General features: G+C 39.4%; 1 non-coding gene across 1 annotated transcript; it reads left to right on the top strand.

Moving 5' to 3' along the window:
• The first annotated feature begins 1,273 nt into the window (after window positions 1-1,273).
• Window positions 1,274-1,437, top strand: LOC123805678. Its single transcript, XR_006783339.1, has one exon. It is a non-coding gene; the product is annotated as a U1 spliceosomal RNA (small nuclear RNA).
• The last annotated feature ends 4,563 nt before the right edge of the window (window positions 1,438-6,000 follow it).

Here is a 6,000-nt window from a genome sequence, read left to right as displayed (position 1 = left end):
CCTTCCCCCTTTGCCCAGTCCAGAGTACCGTATCTCAGGGAAGGAAAACGAAGTCCATGGCTCAGACAGTCCTCTGGTTCTTAGTCCTCCTTCTCGACTGGGAGACTTCCCTGGGTTCCCAGCACCCTCTGCTGAGTCGCTGGGATCTCTGCTAAAACCAGGTGGTGGTTCCCCCTTCTAAAGCTGCGGGGGTCCCCGCTCTGTCCAGGCTTCGTGGTTCTCCCTTTCAGGGCTGCGGGAAGGGGAGAGTCCCCACTCTGCCAAAGCCACGTGTTTCTCTCTCCTAAAGCAGCACGGTTCTCTCTGGGATGCAGGAGTCTCCACTCCGTCAAAGCCGCGTGGTTCTCTCCCAATGGCCGCCAAGTCTGGGTTTTAAATCCCCGCGGCCAATCTTCCTCTGCAGCCTCATTTCCGGCTCCTCCCACACTTGGCTTCACTTGCCAGAATTCATATCCTTCCAGCTTTATTGGGCTGCCATCTTGAGTCTGGGCAGGCGTGGCCCCATGTCCAGGAGCCAATCTTCTCTGAGCTCCCACGCAGGCACTGTAGCTTGGGGGGATCTGCCCCCAGTCACGTCTTGGTGGGGAAGTTACTTCCATTCCCCTGGCTCAGAGATGATCACAGCTATTTAACATATCTAAGCGACCAGCCAAAGGCTATAGATATGTTAAATGACCATGCCAGAGGGTAGCTGCGAGGCTGTTGCTATGCAAAACAGCTCTCAATGGCCCTGCTCCATTTGTCCCTTCCCCAACCCACACCCTGGGTTGGGGGATGGAGACATCTTAAAATCTGGACACCTTAAGTTCTGGACTCCATTTCAAATGCCCATTTGGGGTCCCCCCTCTTGGCTGCACCCTGTAACAGTTCCCAACAGTCATCTGAGGTGAAGTGACTACTGCCCTCTTTAGTCTCTAGTAAACTGTCTCCACAGATTGATGTAGCCTTACAGCCCCTTTAGATCCTCAGATCTCCCCTTTATTTCTGGACCATGCTGAGCATAAAAGTCATCCTTGATTTCTGTCTCCTACACTCTGCATACAAACCTGCAAATTCTGCCAATATCTTTGAAAATATCACCAGAATTTAATGCTCTCCATCACCTCCAAACATCCCAAGGCACAAGTATCTCCCACTTGGGTAATTTCAGCAGTTTCTTAACTATTCTCCCTGCATCTGGGCTTATCTCTCTGCACTACCCAGTCTGTTTTACCACAGTAAATGCATCAGCATAAAATATTTTATTCTTTATCATGTAAAAAAAATAACAATAATACCTATCTGGCAGGGGAGACACCATGATCACAAGGGTGGATTTCCCAGTGTGAGGCTTATCCATTGCTCTCTGGATGTGCTGAGCCCTGCTCATTTCCCCAAATGTGGGGAACTTGACTGTATAATTTGTTGTAGTGGGGGCTGTGTTCATGCTCTCCCCTTGGAAAAAAAAACCCAAACACTGTTGTATGTCTTAAGATTTTATATCAATTGTTTGTGGTAGACAAAATAATAACCCGGGAAGATATCTGTGTCTTAAAGCCTGGAACTTGTGAATATGCTACCTTTACTTGGCAGAAGGAAGTTTGCAGATATGATTCAAGTTGAAGACCCAGATGGGGTCATTATCCTGGATTATCTGGGTGGGTCTAATCTAAGCACGTGAGTTCTTAAAAATAGAGAACTGGAAAGATAGCACTATGAGAAGAGCTTGCTCCACTGTTGTTGGCTTTGAAGATGACAGAAGGAGACCATGAGCCAAGACATGTGGCTAGCAACTAGAAGGAGAAAACAGAAGAGTTTTGATTCTTTCCCAGGCCCTATGGAAAGGAATGCAGCCCTGCTGATGCCTTGGTTTTAGCTCTGTGAGACTCATTTCAGACTTCTAACCCACATAAGTGGAAGATAATAAATTTGGTAGAAGAATCTATTATTACTTTGATTTATGCTGTTACCGAGGATTAAATGGTTTAAGTAATTACTTAGGTTTCTCAGTTAATAAGTGGCACAACCAATATTCAAAGCTTGGGATATTTGGAGACCCTTTTGGTTTTAAAAATTCATTTCTTAAAGAATCATCATACAACTCTTCTTCTTCCGGTAATTCCAGTTCAAGTCATTCTAAACTCTATAGCACACATGCATGTTGTGTGCCAGACAAGATGTTAACATGCTGTCACTTATGTAAGCTTATATTTGACATATGAAAGTTTGTTCTGTTGTGTGTGCTTATAATGAACTCCTCGGGACTTTTGAAAACATTTTCTCTACCAGGCTGGGAAACTTCTAGGGCAGTGACTCAATTCCCATTAGTCTCAGAAATGACTTAGAAGGGATCATATTTATATTTACCCTGGCCAAAAGAATGTGACTTTTTTTTCTCAGAGCAATAGTACTGCAGGAGTGTCACGTGGAACTGGTGTGCACACTGGAATGGTGCTGACTCACACTGGTACACATGCTTTCAAAGCAGGGCTCTTCTCACCAACCTACTCTCCACCCAGCCCAGCAAAAAGAGTCACTGGTAATTTGATTCAACCTTCTAAAGTCTGAGCAAAATGCCCCTCAATAAAATTACACAGCAACAGGAATGTGCAGTTGTCAATACCAATACCATTCATTCAACCATGGAAACATACCAGTCTGTGACATCATTTGCCTTCATATTCATGCTTTCCAAACTTGTTAATCCAAAGAGAAAGAGCAGAACTAGAAACAAGAAAACTGTGCCATAGGGACTTGCAATGTTATTTATTATCTCTATTTTACAGAAAATTGTGCCATAGGGACTTGCTATGTTATTTATTATCAATATTTTACTACAGTAAATAGTGAAATATTTTTGCCGGTCAAATCAACACATTTTTAAAAAACTTAATACACAGTATTGTGTTTCTGTATTATAGTGGACTAAGCAGTATTTTATAAAGTTTGTGTGAACTTTCTGGAGGTAAATTTTCCAGTATATTGCCTCAGCACACCTATAATATTCTATTTCTAAAAATTCATCCAAAGCAATTTATCAGAGATGCAGGCTATGTTGTATAGAAGGAAACATCAATTACAGCATTATTCACAGTAGTCAAAACTATCGGTAACAAAAATTCTCAGTGACATAAAAATAAAATGTTATATCCAGTCATAAAATGCTGTACAACCTTTAAAATTCATGCATGTAGCAGCTTATATGAGTGGTCATGCTGAATCAGGAAGTGGAAAAGCAGAAATCAGGGCTAAGAGTCTTACAACGCAACGCATAGTACAAGTTCTGAAAGAAACAGAAAGTCTGAGACAGGGGCTGTCCTTCTTTTGGTTGTGCAAGGAGGCAAAGTATATGTACCTATGCCTCTATCTTAGCCAGAAGTCCAAGGTATATAAGTTCTTGTGTACCCAATACTGAAATAAGATAACAAAGATAATATTAAATATTCATCAGTAAATTCAATCAGAAAAAGCTTATGATTGAACAAATATGAAACAGCTATTGATAAAATCTAAATATCAGGAAAAAACAGTTAAAATTGTGCAAATAGACCACAGTGAGTGATAGATAGTAAAATGTTTATACAGGCAGTAACTTGAACCTAATATTATTTATGGAATATTCTCCCTAAAGACAGATATCCTAAAGGTAACTTCAACAGTAACAGTGCAATTCAATGGAAGCTCTCAGACATTAATTGGAGAGGATATCTCAAAAGTTTGAATTTCTTGCCAAAGGGCATTGAAAATGTATTGGGACAGTGAGTTCCCTAAGAAACCATCACTGATGCTGGATTCACCTCTATTTACATGAAGGATGATAAATATGAATCATCTTCTCTGTTTGAGGGTATAAGCATGCATTTACCCAGCTCAATAATTCTATAGAATCAAAGAAGTTCCTCTATATTGACTCTTGTACTCATTTTTTTCTGAAACTCTACTTTTATCTTTGGAAGGAATGTATGATTTCTAAGGTCTGGGTTCCTCTTTCAATCACTGATGCATGCATTCTCTCAATAGGTATGTTTATCTCTATGAAATGGCAGTGTGTACCATGGACAGAATTAGAATTTGACCTGGTACTCCAAGAAGATTTGTACATGACTCTAGCAAAGAAAATATCTGAGTATAAGTTAACCTGATGAGTCTCATTCCACCCCCCAAATCAAATGAACAGGTAGTGGCTCCAACTTGAATGAGAATAATTGGTTATAGGAGATGTAAACAAGAAGGTTTTTCTCTAGGTATTTGAAAAAGAGAAAATGTTCAATACAGAAAGCCTCTTGAAGATTCACAAAAAAATAAAATAAAATAATGGCTGGAAAGCTTGACTTGTGACAGTGAAAAACAGAAATAAAATCCAGGAGTTTGGAGTGAGCACTTTGACATCAGCTGGAAGACAAGCCTCATTTTTTCACCTGTGACATACTTGCAAGAACCTCTGTGATGCCCTCCTGATAACATCTTCAGAGTTGTTAAACTGGGGTCAGGATTAAAATCACAGAAGTGGTAAAAATATCTTGGAGTAATAAAATCTAAGGGAAAGGAAGTCTGAGGAAACAACCCTGGGAAATTTAGCAGTATTTAAGGAAAAGACAAAAGAAAGATCTATTATTAAGGCTCTAGAAGCATAGCCACTAAGGCAAAAAGGACCCCCAGGAAAATGCAAGGGCCTCATTAGTTTTGCTCAGGCCTATGACCTCAGAGCCAGGAATAATACTTGGCACAGTGACATCTAAGAATATCTGCTGAATATATGAGTGAATTGCATTTAATCATAGTTATAGACCCCAGACCCTTAATATCAGGCACATATTGTAATCCCAATATATGACCTCCCTCAAGTTAGATGTAAAGTCATGTAACCATGTTGACATATATTAAAAGAGATGACAAACTAGTGGAGTTCTTATTAATCTGGTATTTACTCTTGATACTAGGACTTCATACAAATTTAGACATAGTGATAAAAACTTCTTTTTCTAGATAAGATGTAACAACTTTAAGACATAGTTTTTAAATTTAAAGATGTGGAAGCAGGCTCTCAAGTTAAGGCTCTTTTTTTTTTAGTTTTTATTTATTTATTTTTAGAGAGAGAAGGGAGGGAGATAGAGAGAGAAGGAGAAACATCAATGTGTGGTTGCTGGGGGTTATGGCCTGCAACCCAGGAATATATTCTGGCTGGGAATTGAACCTGCGACACTTCGGCTCGCAGCCCGTGCTCAATCCACTGAGCTATGCCAGCCAGGGCAAGTTAAGGCTCTTTTTATGAAAGCAAATAAATTCAGAGACCCCAGGGGAATATCTAGGTTTCCAAGCTAGCCTTCTCTTTAGCAACAATAGTAATAATGTATTAAATGCTTCCTATGTGCCCCCAAATTTTCTTTATTATATTTTTCTCAGAATCCTTTCCACTGCCCTGCATGCTTCTCACAATATCCTTCTTCAACTCAACTTATATAATCAAAGGAACATAGAAAGACTACTCTAATGCGGGGAACTCTATTAGTGGCTAGAATAGCTTTTGTTTTTAATTTTTTATTTTTAATTATATGATTCTTTTTTTAAATTTATTTTTAGAAGTGGGAAAGGGAGGGAGAAAGAGAGGGAGAGAAATATCTCCCCCTCTTTCAGTCAGCACACTGAGCCACACCAGCCAGGGCTTATTTTCTGTATTTCTTAAGTCACCCTTGAGTGTTCTTACACTAAAACTAATGAGCAAATGTTAAATAATTATTTTTGGAAAAGTATATTTGAATAATTTTTTTCTCTCCCAAGGAGAATTCTTCCAGGGCATTGATTTAAATGTGCTTGTAACCAGACCACGAAGAATATAGATAGACTTCCCCAACTATAAAGCTTCACATTCATCATAATCACAGTAACATGCTTTGGGTATTATTAGCTACTTTTTATAGATAAGAAAATTGAGGCTAAGAGTAAAAAATCAAGGCTCAGCAGAATCATATTACTTTCTTCTCTCTGACTTTAAATCATATGCTTTGTCACTCCTTATTTAAA

This window comes from Phyllostomus hastatus, unplaced genomic scaffold (genome assembly GCF_019186645.2).
Source record: "Phyllostomus hastatus isolate PE091 unplaced genomic scaffold, TTU_PhHast_1.1 phas_scaffold_317, whole genome shotgun sequence".
In the NCBI taxonomy this organism is placed as follows: Eukaryota; Metazoa; Chordata; class Mammalia; order Chiroptera; family Phyllostomidae; genus Phyllostomus; species Phyllostomus hastatus.
Note: the sequence above shows the minus strand (reverse complement) of the source record. Positions and strands in the feature narration are given on the sequence as shown.